We start from the raw sequence: 18,839 nt of genomic DNA, 5'->3' as shown, positions 1-18,839 counted from the left end.
GCAGCTCCGAGAGCTGCCTCGTCGATCTCCTTGGCAAGCTCGACATCGCCAACGAGCCCGCCTCCGACCTGGAGTCGATCGGCTCCATCGACCCGATGCTTGTCGACTCCGACACCGCGTCTCTTGACGCCTTCCCCACCAACGTGGTGGTCATCGATGACCCCCTCCCTCGCGCCGACAGCGGCGGCAGCACCGTCACGGAGGTGCTCGTCATCAGCCATGATGGAGCATCTAGTGGCGGTGCCCAAGATCCGCTCGAAGCGGCGCTACGAGACCTGTCTGCACCCATTGCAGAAGATGCCGACGCCGAGACGCTGGAGGCTCGCTGCATCTTGCTTGTCGAGAGTGCCAAGAAGTTGGCCAGCATGAGACACCTCTCGGAGGCCTACCAGCGCGAGATGGACCACGTTGTTGGCGGCACGCCGGCCCCTGGCGTGCCCAGCCGCATTGGCACGGTCCGGCAGCATGGCGCGACCGTTGGAAGCATGTTCGGGGCAGACTTCCCTGTCTACGCCACGCCCATGCACTACAAAAAATACACTTCCGTGATGATACATGTTTCTCACAGTAGGTCGCGTTTTTTGTCATGCATGTACATCCATGACAAATTTATGACAGAATCAAGATAGTCATACCCGTGCTGTCGTAGAAGTGTTCCATGACATTACCAAAATTATCATCACGAAAGTGTCCACTTCCATGACGATGAATCGCGCGTCACAGAAGTGCTTTTGTCAAGGGTGGCCGACATGTGGCATCCACCGTAATGGAACACCGTTAAGCTATCGGGTCGGGTTTTGGATCCGATAACCCGTTAACAACCCCGACCAATGGGGATTTTCCACGTGTAAAATCATCATTGGCTGGAGGAAACACGTGTCGGCTCATCGTTGGGACAGATGTCATCCACTCATTGGACAGAAGGCGCCTATGATACGTCGACAGGTGGCACGGCCCAACAGAGGCCCATTCCTGTGAAAAGGCCGGCCCTTTTGACTTGGTCAAAAGGTGGCGGGCCGGCCCATGGAAAGCCTGTTAACGGCATGTTCGCATATAGCCCATTTACAGCCCGCTAACCCAAGGCCCGTTACGCCCTATCCGAATTAGGCCTAGTAGTGTCATTTGGGCCATCCAATATGATTCCAGCCCGTTTTCACTTCTAGCCCATGTATGGCCCATGACGTCTTTCGGCCCATATGAGGCCCTATGTAACTCTTGGCCTATTAACGGCCCGTGGTGAAACTGGCCCGTAATGAACAGTGTATCACTTTACACCCATTAACGGCCCGTGGTGAAACTGGCCCGTAATGAACAGTGTATCACTTTTACCCATTAACGGCCCGTTATTCCGTTGGGCCGTTTCCAGCCCATGTTATCTTTCGGCCTTCTTAGAGCCCATTTATTCTTGGGCTCATTTCTAGCATTCGTTTACTTACGGCCCGTTACTGTCATTTTCTGCTTGTGGGCCAAATTCAGCCCGTGGTTACAGTCGGCCCGTTTGTGGTCCGTTAATACGTTGGGCCGTTTTCATAGCATCATCAAATACGGCCTATTAACGATGGCCCGTTATGGTCGGCCCATGAACGGACGATTCCAACTCTAGCCCGTTTACGGCCATAATGCGGCCTGTTATTGGCCCATGTTTGGCCAATCGATCATACGGCCCGTATAAGGCCCATTGATGATACGGCCCGTAGAAGGCCCATTGTTTCTACGGCCCGTAGAAGGCCCATTGTTTCTACGACCCGTAGAAGGCCTACTGTTTCTACGGCCCGTAGAAGGCCCACTGTTTCTACGGCCCGTAGGAGGCCCAGCGTCACTACAGTAAATATTAGCCCATGGTTATTGTGGCCTAGTTTTAAAAAATAGGTTATTGCAGCCACTAGCAAACCGCGGAAAAAGAACTGCACTGACTACAAGCAAACAAATAAACAAGACAACAAGGAAATAAATAAGCAAGCAACTTATGCTAGGCTATCACGGCTATTACACATATTACATCCACTGGGCATCAAAGTTCGCCACCAGTGCAAATATAGGGAACAAAGCAGCATATAAACGCCGCAGCAAAACAAGTCCAGAACTGAAACCACTTCAGAAGAGTTCAAGAAACAATATCCCGGGTACCCATAATGCTGGCAAGATGCTTAGCAAGCTTATTAACTTTCTCTTGTTTGGCGCTTAAATCCTCCAGCGCTTGCTGTTGCACAAGAAAGTACGCATCTGAATTCTGCAGGGACTTCCTCAGTCCTTCGGCTTCTTGCCGCAGCACAGCTGACTGATGCCTTTCAGCTTGTAGCTGAGACTGAAGAAGCCGAAGTGATTCAGGCAGCAAGTTCAAAGAGCTTGTGCCAGCGGTACTGGCCAATAACTCAAACACTACATCAACGCAGGACTGTGGGGTTTTCTCACTGTCTACAAGATCGTTTTTATCACCTTTCTTGGAGACCAACAGGGTTGTCTCACTATCTTGAACCTTATCTGCATTACTTTCTCTACCATTGCATAGTGGGGTGCTCTTCTCCAATATTCTGTTTGCATACTACAAGAGAAACAAGCAGACACATCACAGGTTTAGCTTGTAGTATACGAAACTCATTTTGGTAAACCGGTTCAGTAGTAAGGTGGATAGGAAAACAACATGAAACAAACATATATTTATGTACTATGGTCACTGTATTGTCCATATCATTCTAGTTTATGTTCCCTAATCAAGATAGAGACACAGTTCAACTCATATATTTTTAAGACACAGCAGCATAGACAGAATATAAGTGTGAGAAACTACACAGCATTGGCAGCACTTGTAATGTGCATCACATGAGAACATAACTGTTTATACAACTTAAACTGAAATCAACATAGAGCAACAAGTTAGAACAGCAATCCAGTTAAAGAAATAGGTTTAAAACATACCTGTTGCACCATTGGAGTTTCAATTGGATCCTTCAAATTCGAAAGTACTTGGTATGAGTAAATACAGTGATGCAACACCAAAGGAGTATGGACCATAGCTATGGAATCTGACCTGAGAACAGATGCTCTTCTGCTTTAAACGTGGAGTTTGGGTTAGCTGTGGTGGTCTTCGTGCTTTGGGCACTGCAGTAGCTTTACAAACTGCTCGTGTGGGGGTACTCTGTGGTGGACATGGTGCTTTGTCAACTATAAGTGGGTTACTATCCGCTGGGGTTGCGGTTAGATGGGTTGTAGCTGGTTCTCTGCCCAACGGTGTAAGTGTGCAATCTGGAAGAGTCTCGATTATGTGTGGTGGGGCTAGTTTGTGGGCCAGTACAACCATGGTTCTATCTGCATCGACGGGTAGCACTGTCTTTTGTGAAGAACGGGTTTTTGCTCCCTTAGATATTGCCATCACCCCCTCCAATTCAAATGGCTGATAAACAAGAAAAGAAATTGAACGTACAGACATTGTATGATAGACAGATGTGGTAATTCACATATATGTTGTCTAACCAAACAGGACAGCATGACACAATTTCACATATATGATGCCTAACTAAACAGGATAGCATGACACAGTTTCAGATATATGATGGATAACTTAACAGGATATAATGGCATAATTCAACATATGATGAGTACCTAAACAGGATGACATGACAAAACTATATGATGTCTTTCTAAAATAGGTTGGGATGAAATAATTCACATACATGTTGTCTAAGTATACAGGATGGCATGATATAATTGACATAATTGATTCATATACTAAGCAACTGGCACTCGCATGTATGATCTCTAAACTAAGTAGATAGAATTCAATATTGTGCATATGATGTCTAAACTAAGCAATGCAAGACACTATATGCATCATATGAGAAATATAAACATTGCAACTTAGAGCATACACCTCAGGTGGGATATAGGATTGGTCATCTGTCTCTGAATCCCCCTCTGAGAAGCTCCCTGTAACCATCGCGATATATGCTTCAACAGGTACCATTGCCTGCTCTGAAGACCTTGTTTTCACTCCAGATTTTTCCATAACCGACTCAAATGGCTGATACACATGAAGAGTAGTTCAATATACACAGATTGTCGACAAATGGAATACGTAATGAAAAAAAGAAGATGGCATGAGATAATTCACATATATGATGCCTGGCTCCATGGTGGTGCATAATTCACATATATGATAACTGGCTGAAAAACATGGCATTGCATAATTCACATATCTGATATAGAAAGCAAACAGGAGGCATTCACACAAAGCATGTCTAATCTAAGCAGATGGCATGGCAATGCAAGACACCATATGCATGATATGAGCAATATAACCCAGCCAAGTTAGAGCATGCACCTCGGGGGGGGGGGAATACGACTGGTCATCTCTCTCCGAATCCTCCTCCGAGGAGCTATCTGTAACCAGCAAGAAATCTGCATCAACAGGTAGCACTGACTGCTCAGAAGACCTTGTTTTCACTCCAGATTTTCCCATGACTGACTCAAATGGCTGATGCACAGGAAGAGTAGATGAATGTATAAACATTGTTGACAAATGGAATACATTATGGAAAAAATATGGCACAATACAATTCACATATACGATGAATGGCTAAACAGGATGGCATTGCATGATTCACGTATATGATGCCTGGCTAAAGAAGATGGCATTGCATAATTCCCATATACTCCCTCCGTTCCTAAATATTTGTCTTTTTAGAGATTTCAAATGGACTACCACATACGGATGTATATAGACATATTTTAGAGTGTAGATTCACTCATTTTGTTCCGTATGTAGTCACTTGTTGAAATCTCCAAAAAGACAAATATTTAGGAATGGTGGGAGTATGATATAGAAACCAAACAGGTGGCATTCACACAAAGCAAATCTAAACTAAGCTGATGATAGATAAGATGTATAATGTAAGCAATGCAAGGCGCCATATGCATGATATGACCAACATCAGCATGCCAGGTTAGAGAAAACACCTTAGGTGGTAAACAGGCGTGGTCGGCTCCTTCTGAATCTCCATCTGAATAGTTATCTTCCTCTGGAATACAATCTGGAAATGCAGGAGGGGGGGGCACTTCGCCCACCATGGAGCGGCGTCTGCATGACATTATATTCGCACGCAACAGTCTTCTCTTTTTCTCTACATGTTCAGTACGATTGTGTACAATATCTGACATGCATAATAAAAAAATAGTTAGATTTTGTAAGGCCTAAGGGGTGCATGCAAAAATCAAGACTGATGGTAGCAAAAGAGTGGATGGATCCAAAACTAATGATAGCAGGTAGATTATAGCTTCAGTTTAAAAAGATAGACAATGGATCATCTACTGTTTGTTGCCCACCCAACATGAACCACATAGAAGACCCCAGATGAACTAGATAGTAGATAGATACTATTCGTTGCTGGCTCGATATGAGACCCATGGGCAATTCAAAACTCAAGATTGAACGATAAAGTAGCAGGTAATAATAACCGATGTATAACGTAAGCAAACACGAAAGACTGCGACCTCTCTTCCGAAACTGTGTAGTCCTCAGGTTCATCTCCTCAGTCGATGATGGTAATGCAGTTGGCGTGGCTGCCGGCAACGGGGAAGATGATCTGAGGCGGCGAACGGAAGTCTGCAGGGGGGATCTCTGCTGCAGTGAACGCTTCTGTCGATGGTGCACCTCAGGTGGGGTGGATGACGGCATGGCAGGAGCAGGACATAACACACAGAGTTTTCTTTGACGCCTATCTGAAAATGAAGTAAATCTGTAAGGGCTCCTTAGAATTGGAGGATTCTATAAACGCAGGGACAGGAAAAACACAGGAATAGGATAGGAATGCACGTGCAAAACAGAGCGTTTGGAAACATAGGATTTCAGTCAACCTGGGTGTTTGGCTCACATGAATTGGAAGAACAGAGGAATGGAGAAACAAAGTGATGCGACGAGTGTACAACCTCTTTTGCATAGCCTTGTGGACCTGAGCATCATTGGGTCGGACGTGGAGGATGGTGATGATGCTGGTGTGACTGTCGGAGGCGGGGAAGAAGATCCGAGGCCTCTGGAAACGGCGCCGAGGGTACTGCTCCGCTGTGATGGACGGTTCTGTCGTTGGAGCAGCTCCGCTAAGGTGTACGGCGACGAGGCTAAAGCATGACAAGACAGACAACGTTAATCTGAAGTGGGACCCTAATATCATCTGCAATAGATGATGTAAAATACATCACCAAAAAGTGCTAGATGTAAAACACATCAGCCGCGCCACGACCGCTCCGACAGATGCTGTAAGTATTGTTCACTCTGAACTTAACTGAAGAAAATGAACTTCACATTCGAAACTGAATTTTACTGTCGAAACTGATTGAACTAGTAACAGAGCATTGCAATAGATGTTTAGGGCGTTCGAGCACTAGTAGCAGAGAAGCAGTGATCTAAATCAGCAGACGCTCGAGCAGGGAACACACTAGCAGAGAGCAAGTCGTGCAGTAGCACCGCGAGCGAGTGCTAAAGCAGCAACTCGTGTAGCTGCCGGAGGTCGTGTAGCAGCAGCAGCAGCCCAAGCGAGAGCAAGAGCAGAGCAGCAGCATGAACGAAAGCAGGAGTAGTGCAGCAGCGCGACCGACAGCAAGAACAGAGCCGCAGCACGAGCGAGAGCCGGAGTAGCTGCAGCTAGTGCCGTTGTGGAAGTCGCCGCCGAGGAAGCAACGACATGGGAGAAAGACGCCGTGGATGATGTGGCCGGCGACGGCGCCGTCGATGGATACACGCCATGTCTGCTCGGTATCAAGCACCGGTAGCCCCGTGAGATCGAATAAAAGATAAAATGCAGCGGTGAGTGCAGAACCTCCTTGGTGGCACCGAGTTGGCCTCGGCTTCATCGGAGGAATTGGTGAGGGTGTTGCGGTTCCGGTGGGGCAGGTCAAGACGGCGCTGTGGGGATTGAGGTGGCGCGATAGACGAGGTGAACGTTGGGGCAGCTCCTTGGAGGTGGAGGACGGGGCGGCTGATCCGGCGGGACGACGAGATCGACAATGGATCCTCATCCGGTGCGGTGGATGAGGGACGGCGAGCTGTTGCGGTGGACGACGTAGTCGGGGAAGAGTCTCCAGCTGGGCGGCGGTCGGGAGGCCGACGGAGGAGCGTGGGGTTTCGCGGGTTTTGGCGGCCTCGGTGTACGAATGGGGGGGCGAAGGGGGAGGGGGGAGCCAAGCTTAGGGACGCGCTTGTCCGAAATGTAGGTTAAGTTACCAGCGTACCCCCACCGGTTTTGACACCGCGACGTGGAGCTTCATTTCCGGCTGAGGGGTAGAAGGGGGATTTCGCGTGTCTGGGCTGCGGGAGCGATTTCGGATGAGGAGGGAGTTCTCGCGCGCGTCCAAATTTCGGGATAACAAGGCGCGGCGCGGGTTGAAGAAGCGGGAGTTTCAAAGCATGTGAGACAAAAGATACTCGAGCTTGAAAATTTCGGGATAACAAGGTGCGGATTCCTTGTTCGGCAGAACAAACTTAATGTGTAAAAAAACAATTCATACAAGACACAAGAAAGTCATGTCCCCTTTTACTATATTGCTATAGATGCCATTGAAAAAACTACAAGAAAAATGTAAAAAAAACGGGAGAACAAGATTACCCTGCACAGTACCAAATCGATTCGCACTTCCCTCAACAACAACAAAAAACAAATCAATTCCCACCAAAGAAAGAGTAATGTCCCTTTTTATATGATTACAGATGCCATGATCTCGAATTTCAATTTTTGAATCCACGTTATGTTGAATTCAAATATATCGTTAGGTGACCTTGCGGTTTATAATTGATGTAGTTGTACATTTTGATCTTCCATCATATATGAACATTTTACCCCACAGAACATATATATTGTCGTCTACCATATGGACTAAATTTGAATCAATTTTCCTTATTTGAATACGATTGTTGTCAAGTTATACAATAATTTAAATATTATCTTGATAACAAAAAACATACATATAGCAGTAATCATATTTCACTATGAACTACATGTACCATACGCTCTCCAATTCAAATATTTGTATCCATTTTATGTTGAATTCAAATCATAGTACATTATTGGTCTAGGTAGTGAGATGTTTGGGATAATCTAAACCCTGTTTTCATACCTATAATTTTTGGCTGAATTGGGACAAGGTTTGGTATAAGCCTCTTGCAAAACCAGAGATTCTCTCAACAAGCCTCATGGTTCCGAGAGGGAACGTGTCACCTTTGTGTGTGAAACGATATATGCTGCCTCCCCCCTGATTTTATTTACAGAGGCAACATAGAACTATATGAGTGCCCTGTTAAATTTTGGAATTATTTCAGGTTCATTTGGCCTTTTTATACATTAATTGAGTTTCTGGACTTTTAATGTGCATAATCTAAATATGAATTGCATGCACATGCTCCGGTGCACCAAAGTGGGTTGAAAAATCACATGTGTGTCCTTGGTTGAATTTCTAGGTCCCATGGAAGAAATGAGAATGAAATCCAAACATCTGGGCGTCATGACTCGGCCGAGAACATCGAGAAACTTTGATTTTAAATTCATGTAAATCCAAAACTTGCCTGGAAATCATGAAACTTGGCATGGTGTCATGTCATGGCACTAACATGTTGTGGTAAAAAATTGGGCCGATTTGGAAGCTCGTGGTTCTAAGAGGGAACGTGCCACCTTTGAGTGTGAAACGATATACGCTGCCCCCCTTGAGTTTCTTAACAAAGGCAACATAGAACTACATTAGTGCCCTGTTAAATTTTGGAATTATTCTGGGTTCGTTTGTCATTTTTTATACATTAATTGAGTTTCTGGTCATTTAATGTGCATAAGTCAAATTTGAACTACAAGCAAATGCTCTCGTGCACCAAAGTTGGTTCAAAATTCACATTTGTGTCCTCGGGTGAATTTCTAGGTCCCATGCAAGAAATGAGAATAAAATTAAAACATCTGGGCATCGTGGCTCGGCCGAGAACATTGAGAAACTTGGTTTTAAAATTCTTGTAAATCCAAAACACGTCTGAAAATCATGAAACTTGGCATGAATGTCATGTCATGGTACTACCATGTTGTGGTAAAAAAATTGGCCGAATAGGAACAGATTTTGGTATAAGCTTCTTGCAAACCGAAGCTTCTCTCAAGAAGGCTCGTGGTTCTGAGAGGGAACGTGCCACATTTGAGTGCGAAACGATATACGTTGTCCCCCTTGAGTTTATTTACAAAGGCAACATAGAACTACATGAGTGCCCTGTTAAATTTTGGAATTATTCCGGCTTCGTTTGGCCTTATTTACACATTAATTGAGTTTTTGGTCATTTAATGTGCATAATTCAAATTTGAACTACAAGCACATGCTCCCGTGCACCAAAGTTGGTTGAAAATCACATTTGTGTCCTCGGGTGAATTTCTACTCCCTCCTTCCATCTATATAGGTCCTAATGCGTTTTTTGAGGCTAACTTTGACCAAACGTTAGAGCAATAATATATGACATGCAACTTACACAAAGCATACCTTCAAATTTGTATGTCAAAGGAGCTTCCAATAATATAATTTTCATAGTATACATCTCATGTGCTATTAATCTTGTCAATAGTCAAAGGCTGTCTTGAAAAACACATTAGGCCCTATATAGATGGAAGGAGGGAGTAGGTCCCATGCAAAAAATGAGAATAAAATTCAAACATCTGAGCATCATGGCTCGGTCGAGAACATTGAGAAACTTGGTTTTAAAATCATGAAACTTGGCATGGTGTTATGTCATGGTAGTACCATGCCGTGGTAAAAAAAATTGGCCGAATAGGAACAAATTTTGGTATAAGCTTCTTGCAAATCGAAGCTTCTCTCAAGAAGGCTCGTGGTTCTGGGAGGGAACGTGTCACCTTTGTGTGCATAATCCAAATTTGAAATACAAGCACATGTTCCAGTGCACCAAAGTTGGTTGAAAAATCACATGTGTGTCCTCGGGTAAATTTCTAGGTTCCATGCAAGAAATGGGAATGAAATTCAAAATTCTGGGTGTCGTGGCTGGGTTGGAAACATTGAGAAACTTAGTTTTTTAATTCCTGTAAATCCAAAACACGCATGAAAATAATGAAACTTGGCTTGGTGCCATGACATGGCACCAACATGCTGTGGTAAATTTGCAGTCCGATTTGTGAAGGCGCACACATTAACAATCAACAAAGTCATTTTGGAACAAGTGCTGTCACGTTACAATCGAAAACACAAGTATTATTGAAACCGTGGGCGTTCTACTTACTAGTACCATTTACGTGCCGCCACGCGTCCCCATTTTTTATTAGCTAGGAGGCGCCGTGCAGGGTAGCTATTTGAGTACGAGAGGCGTGCGATCAGACCCCTGCGCGTGCTTATCGGGAGGAGAGCCCTTTAACCTCCATCTGCCATCCACCTCTCTCCCAAGGTCTCCATTAATGGCGCCCGAGCCTCTGTTTAATGGCGTGGCTATGTCTCACTCGACTGAGATTTAAGAGAGAGAAAAGAAAATCTGAAAGCACGGATCTTGATGTAAGACCCGACGGACCTATATAGCATCTACTGCGACTTATAGCAAGACTGATGAATATATAAGGACGATTAAATTTTTTTGATCAAAGAAGGGCTTGCCCCTTCCGATTTTCATTACGGAAAACCACCACAATTCACAAGAAGTTCAGCACAACTCATTGAGAAACCACAATTCAAGGGGCGGAGGCACAAGGGGCAGTGGAGCACGGTGAGGTCCATCGAGACCTTAGAGAGCTCCATTGTCGGGTCCTGTTCAATCTGCATGATCTCGCCCTCCTCGTGCACAACCATCTCTCGACTTGGGTCGGGGTATTACAAAGCTTTATCGTCACATATTTTATACTACTTCAAGGTGCATTAAATCAACACATGCAAGTATCAAAAGGAGAGTCACGGCATGCATGCGTTGTAATTAATGCATCGGTAAACGCAAATTATTGAAATATATTGAGTGCAGTGCTTTGATGTGTCGCGTCAACTCGTACATCGATGAGAAGTTTGATTATCCTCTCCCTCGCGGACTTAACTGCACCTGCCTTTGGCTGTATGACAGGTTGGCCACACACCTGTCGGGCCCACCTATCATACACGCAAAGGCAGGAGCGTCCCTCCCTCGCCCATGAGCGTGGTGGCTGGCAAGACTAGGAGAAGCTTTCGCTACACGCTCTCCCTCCCGCACGCGGTGGACATGCGGCAGTTCAATCGGTGTCAGATGGCCAGAAGCGTACTGTAGTACTCCTCCAGTGCAGTAGTACTCCATCATTGTTCGACTTCCCGAAGAGGCGAAGAGCCAAGCGCAGCCCGGACGCTCGTGTGGCAGTTTCATGTGTAGAGTAGTCTAGGATAGCGTGTACCGTGCCTGTAAGCTTAAAATCGTTGGGGTCGGCTCCATGCTATGTGGACGTCTCGAAGTTTTTAAAAAAAATATTAAAATAGTCTTCTGGCCCTACCTGACACCCTGGTGATTGTAGTTTGCACGCTCATCTGGTCAAGACAGGAATATATATTTTAATTTGTTTTTTTTCGAAAAGGGGGGACTCCCCGGCCTCTGCATCAGAACGATGCATACGACCACATATATTTTAATTTGTGGTGGGTAAATGTTAGAGGTTGCAGCAAATATATTGTACACTGCGGGTCTTTCAGCCAAGTTTAGAGGCAAGCATGTGGGGCCAGTGCAATGATGTGTCGCGTCAACTCGTACAACGAGGAGAAGCTTGATTTTACTACACGCCTTCTCCCTCACCCATGCGCGCGGTTGCTCACAAACGAGGACAGGCTTTTGCTTAGTAGTACTTCTACAACAAGCTATCCGTCCCGCTCGCGGTGGACGGACATGCAGCAGTGGATTCGACACTGTAGAAGCAGTAGTAGTAACATCATTGTTACTCTTCTCGAGGAGGCGAAGAGCCAAGCGCAAACCGAACGTTGCAGTTGCGAACATTGGAGCACGCATATAGCCAGGCTCTTGCATGAGACAAAATTGCTATGTGAGCCCACTATTGTACTAGTACGTACAACTACTTGCTAGTATAGCCCTGTAAACCAGAAAGGAGTATTTGCCCTTCTAGAGATTTCAACAAGTGACTAGACTACACCGAGACGGAGTACATATGGAGCAAAATGAGTGAATCTGCACCGTAAATAAATACGTACTAGTTCTATCGTTCTCCTCTCTGAGGTGCACAATATTGAGTATACTGACTAGTCTCTTTTTGACACGCATTTACGTTTTTTACACAGTACAGACGCAAGCGCTCATATACACGCGCATACACTCACCCCTATGAATGCACACACGCACGACACTATCATCTTGAAATTTACGAAGTCACCATAGGCACCTCGTCGTCGACAATGTAGGAAAATTATGAGGGGGTCTCTCCAACAGTGTTCCTTGGCTCGCACCTAGCATCACGGTGGTCGAACTTGGAGTCATTCATCTGGTACACGTGGCATCTCAGATCTGGACACAAGGTGACGCGACCTCTCACTTCCTCCGCCATTTGAAGCGGCGCGCTGGTGGAGGGCTAGCATACTCCAGTATTAGGTTGGCTCTATGTGATGTGGCAACTTCATATACTAACCGGATGCTGGCTATACTCCCTCTGTAAATAAATACATGGTGTATTGTTTTATTCCTATCGGCGAGGTAACTTAATGCCTTTTTGCTACTTAATAGGATTACATGCAATGAACTAACCACCGCATGTGATGTTTGGTAGTCTCAAGTCATTGAAAGCATGCACGGGCACGGAGGGGGACGCAGCTTCATTGACTTATTGCACCTGCCTTTGGGTGTATGACACGTGGGTCCAACGGGTGGCTGGCTAACCTGTCATACAGCCAAAGGCAGGTGCAGTAGAGGGGCGAGGAGTAGATGGCCAACACGCACGTGAATTCAACGCAGTCTGCACTTCTCATATAAAGGCTCCCGCCAGTCCAATCTACGAAATCCTATGCACCTACGCACCTAAGGGCAAGAGTGATCACTCCAATCGCAAGATCAATTGACTAGAAGCTAGACCCATGGAGGCGATGAGCGCGAGCATCAGCCGGCTGTGCCAGATGGTCCACGATGCCGGCCTGCATCCTGGCACCGAGGAATGTCTCCAGATAGTGCTTGAGGCCGCTAGGGCGAGGGGCCACTTGGATGACAACTTCGTCTCCTTGTTCGACGAGGTCCTCGTCGGCTTCCTCGACAAGTTCACCGTCGTCAAGAAGCTCGCGGACGACCTTGACGTACGCCTCCAGCCCACACGCCCAGGCTCTGCGATGCCTGCCACCCTCAATAGCCTCTATGGTGACAACCTCTTCGACGCACTGGTGGCCCTGCGACTGCCCGCCGTCGCGCCGGAGAATGTCCACCTCAAGGTCGCGCTCGCCGTGCAGCGCTTGGCGCAGCAAGACACCATCGACATAATCACCCACGTCTATGCGCAAATCGTCCACAAGGACTACTACATGCAGGAGGAGGACGATAGGACGCTGGCCTTCTTGGACCGCAGGGCAACCTTGGACGGCATTGTTTAGAAGCACGTTGAGCTTGCCGCCAACGCCGCTCCTCCTCACACGTCGGTTGGTGACCCGGTGCACTAGGGCATGAGGATGTCGTTGATGGATCCGTATGTATCTTTATCTTTCCGTCAAATCCATGTAGTAGTATATGGTACTACTAGTAATTATCTTACCTTTCGCATCAACTTCATAATTTTCCTACGTACTCCATGCATGAACCGTGCCAGAACCAAACTTCTCATTACTCTAGGGAAAATCGTTATTTCTATCTATCGGTCGCCCCATGGAGCAGAACCAAAATTTACAAGTTACAAGTTCAAAAGGAAAAGCCTGTCGTGTTCGCGTCGCACCCCCACACGGTTTGTCTGGCATGCCGCTCAAGGGGGAATGCGTGCTGTGTTGCATTTTCACTTACAAGTGGGACCGCAGTTGAGCAAACCGACTATCAGCAAACCCCCACCCTGCCCACCGCGCGATGGCTGAAAAAACAGGAGGGAGAAGAGATGGCTGTAGCTAGCACGGACTCCAAGAAAATTGGTCTCGGATGGGACTCGTGTGGGTGGCGTGTGCCGTACTGCTAGACATGAATGCTAGTTATGGACCATGCCACCCCACTATATCGAGGTGCTGGTTACTCCACTATATCGAGTACGTAGAACAAATTTCCTGGAGTCCGTGCTCGGCCCTCCTCTATCTCTCTTCTCAGCCAGCCAGTAGACGCGCGGAGCCCATCGTCTGTTTGCTCATATGTGGTCCCACATGTCAGTGAAAACGCAAGAGGACCCACTGAACCTGCACATCTTTCACCTCGACGTGCTGGTGATGACAAACAAATCCAATAAAGATCTTCGGTGGCCGCTTTTGGAGTTACTCAAGAGTAGTAAGATTCTATTTACAGTTTAACCCAAGATGCACATCACGTCGCTTCACCTACCACTCTATTTTCTTGCATGACACGACCTGGATGCTGGATGTCCCACGTGTCGGCAAAAGGAGGAAGAACTCGACCAAATCTTCGGTTGTGCTCTCGGATTAGACTAGTTATGCTAACTTAAAATTTTATTGTGTAGAATGGATGCAAGTTTTGGTATTGGGAAGAAGAGTACAATGATATATTGATAGAGCACAATTTAGTAGATGTTCTAGCACTTTTAGCTAGCATAGAGGCTAGAGATGAGACTAGTGCACTTGTTGATAGAATAGAGGCTAGACACGTCTACTTCTTTACACTCGAAGAAGAAAGAAGCATGCAAGATCGAGCCTCCGCAGATCAACAATGAATGCATCGAGAAGGCACTAATCCAACTTACACGAGTAGTTATGGAAGTTGGATATCTTATAAAATGTATTCTTGTGGTTCTTGTTTTCTTTGGTCTTGCTTTTCTAGTCAAAATTTTGGTGATGTATTTCCATGTACCAAAAAATCAATGATGAAAAAAAAGATATGTGTTTGCAAAGAAAAATGTACGCGGCCGGGATGCGGTCGCGCGTTCGGCGCACGACCACCGCATCCGAGAAATGGCCCGGACACGACCCCATTGCCCTACCCAAACGGACGGAATCCGGGCAAAACAGAGGTCCGTTTGGGGTCGTGCGTTGGAGTTTGCCTTACAAGTGGGACCGCAGTTGAGGAAACCGACTATCGGCAAACCCCCACGCCGCCCGCCGCGCGATGGCTGAGTTAGAGAAACGACTAGGTTGAAGAGATTGCTGTAGCACGGACTCCAAGAAATATGGTGTCAGATGGAAGTTGTGCTGGTGGTGTGTGCCGTACTCCTGGACGTGAATGCTTGTTCTGGCCCATGCCACCCTACTACTCCTAGTACTACTTATAGTAGTAGCATCGAGGATTCGAGGTGCTGGTTACGTACAGCAAACACATTAACATATGGCCCACCTCATACTGTGGCCAAATTTCCTAGAGTCTGTGCTAGGTTAAAAAGTGTTCTTTGTGAGGATGGGTGGCTGGTCTCAAGTTTAAAAATTGTTGTATTACGTACGTAGACGCAGAGATAGTGCAGCATGTGAAGCTAGTACAAATAGTGTACTATTGTTGATTGGCCTCATCCGATAACCTGTTGGAATGCACGTACAATTATGTATTCGGAAAATATTTTTTTGCCTCGTCGCAGCACCCACTCAGAGAAGCGACTCGATAGCCATTCATAAATTTAGTAAGTTTATCACATGCATATCATTTTATTACATAGAACAGGTCATCAACCCACAACAACAACGAGGATAGATTATAAATACTAAAGTTTTCATCACACAACAAATAACAAGCAATGAAATGAACTTCAACTCAACCAATCCTCGGCGTTGGAAACGCTTGCTTTGAACCATAGGTGCTCTGGGAAGGGCCAGCTATTGTCAATATCGGGAGCAACGCAGGACTGATCATCCAGGCTGAAGCGGCATATATCAGGACCAGGGTAGGGAACCACCGAAATGTCCGAGGTATAGATACAGTTGCTTCTCATAAATGGTAGTAACGTTGTGTCAACAGCAGCTGGATCGCCTTTCACCATCATTGGATAGTTTGGTCCAAGGAAGAGCGAGTTTGTTCCAAGACTATCACTACTGAACCAGGGAGAAGGTGTTTGCGCTAGCACACTAGTATCCGTCCTGAATACCATGCAACGGGTGTTGGAATAGGTCAGGAGAGGGCGACCATGGGAGACAACACCTGCTTCCTTAGTAGTAACAGTCTGAGTGCACTGTATACAGACAAGAAGAGGTGATCCATCGGAATTAGTTGCCAGGCGCCACTGAGTATATAAGTTCTGCTCCTCCTCATGCTCGTGATCATCACCATCGTCATCTCCCCCTTGCTTATAAAATTTTTCAAGTATAGGTGGTGGAATGTTCACAGGCCCTTGGAAACACAAGAAGAAGGTTAATTAGTAAAGGGAAACTTGCTAACCCGCATGCATGTGGATGAAACAATTATAATTATGGTGGAAGACAAACGTACCAAAACTACGAGGATCCCATGCAAAAACAGTGCCACGAGTGGTGGCAGCAAACACAAGATCCTCGTATTCAATTGCATCACAGTACACATCCGTGTATAGAAACTGATTTTTGAGCAATATCCATCCAGTCGAACCACGAAGGACGGCAACAAGCTTGTCGAAGATAGCAACAACTTGATAGTTCTTGTAATTCCAGGAGCGGTTGGGAACTCAACAAATTGTTATCTTCAGTAGACGACAGTCACCATGATCGTATTTGAACGTACGTAGATCATCTGTGTGCACAACCTCAGGGCACTCGGAGATTTTTGGAAGTGGAATCCGCTGACGAGTGTACACATTCACAAGTTCCCACTCACAATTGTACCCAATATAAACAACCCAATCTCCATTTGTGCCAGCCCAGGACTTACCCTTAAGCGATGGCATCTTGACATCACACGTATCATTATCAAGCGGCATCAACTTGCACAAGGCGAGGCCTCCGTCGTCCACGCCCATGCAAACAGGCTTATAGTGAAGAAGATAAGGGATATCAAACCGCTCCTGGACCCTTGGGTTCCTTGTAATGATGTTATTAGTTGAGTCGAGAATGGGCTTGAACGAACCTGCCATGCTAGCCGAGGTGATGACGTCGCACCGATGAATGAGTTCCCCCACCACGTCATCTTTCAGATCGGGGCAAGAATAACGGGGTCGTTTCCGGCTTGTTCCCTCCATGGAGAAGACGACCGAACAATGGCAGAAGGAAGGGTGAAGGCAAATGGAGGAGGGAGGAAGAGCGTGCGACAGCAGTTCCAAATCGAGAGGGAAAGGCGAAGAGTCGGTGGACGGTTGCCAGTTTGCCAGGGTACACGAAGAGGTGCCCCGGCCTACACGTCCTTTCGAAAATTGTACAAAAGGACTCGCCGTCGTCTCACTGACATGTTGGAACGGGACCACATGTCAACAAAACATCGTGTGTAATTTCTCGTGCAAAATGCGATCTGGCCGCGTTGGCCTGAGGTGCCGCATTATTTCTCGACTTTATTTTTTTAATGGCGTGTCGTTCAGTTTTGAAGCACGACTAACTGGTACTGTTTGCAGAGAAAATATAAACTACTCTATCACTACTCCACCTCTAGTACTAGTAGTATAAAAAAGATATATAGGCTGGAGCTTCAGAGCTTTCTTGCTAAGGGCTACCCACTTGCTTCTCACACTATCACCCTCTCTCCAGATATAAAAAAGACGGCCTCTCTCTCCTTCCTCACCGGTGGTCACAGATCCGCCGGGGAAGAAAAGGACGTGTAGTGTTGACGCACTCGTCGTCGGAGAGCGAGGTCACGCACTGATGACAAGGCCGTCCTCTCAGACCTAGCGCCCGTGCGGGATGGCCTCCGTCCCCAAGCTCGCTGTCGTAGTGCGTGTGGAGGACGATGACCACGAGCGAAGCCACTTCCCGCCGACCCTCAGGTATGCTACCTCTTTTCGAACCATACCCTTGTTCTATTGCCCCATCTGCCATGTCGCTGCATGTGGATCTTTTTCCACTCCACCATCTTCCCAATTTGCTATCCTCTGCTCTGCTGGTCACGCAGACGAAAACCTTAATTTGCACTATTAAAGGAAACCCTACTTCATGCAGACTAATCCATGTCTGGGTTGAATAAGGAAAGGAAGGGAGACTGTACTGTCCAAGAGAGTAGGCATCGAACCCGCATCTAGGTTGAGAAGGGGAAAATCAGTAGCTAAGGAACGAGTCTCGTGTCTCTTGGTTGAAGAAGGGTAGAAAGGCATGACAACTCAATAGAGAATGACCAGGTCGATTGGTTTGTTGTCCTCACATAGGAAAAAGGTGGCTAAACATAACAAAAATGGGACGTAATCCACATATGCTGCCTGGATATTTGTTGCTCTGGGCAACCATACCTCCCTCACCACTCTATGCGTCCGTGGAGGTACATCGTACTGGTGCGCCCACTGTCCGAATGGGCCTCACATGCTCTTAGTCTAACTTTTTTGCTATTAGTATAACGCCAGCAGTCAAGTCAAGCAATGCTACTGCTAAAGTGATGCCACATTTAACTAATGCCGCACTCAGTCTAATGCCACCGATAAATTTAAGCAATGCCATTTAATGTCACTGGATTATTTCAGGGTTAGCTGTTCATTGTGGATGTATTAAAGATTTTTCAACTAAGGCATTCTAATGATGTTGCACAGCCAGTATACCAACGATGAAACTTGTTACTACCTTCAGATTTTTGCACTGTTAATGCTTATAGATTACATACCTCACTTTCATGAGATAAGTTAATTTTTTTGTACAGTGTCACCAAAATGCCAAGGCGCTGATGT

The sequence above is a fragment of the Triticum aestivum genome, chromosome 6D, assembly GCF_018294505.1.
Source record: "Triticum aestivum cultivar Chinese Spring chromosome 6D, IWGSC CS RefSeq v2.1, whole genome shotgun sequence".
Classification (NCBI taxonomy): domain Eukaryota; kingdom Viridiplantae; phylum Streptophyta; class Magnoliopsida; order Poales; family Poaceae; genus Triticum; species Triticum aestivum.
This window is presented reverse-complemented; position numbering follows the sequence as displayed.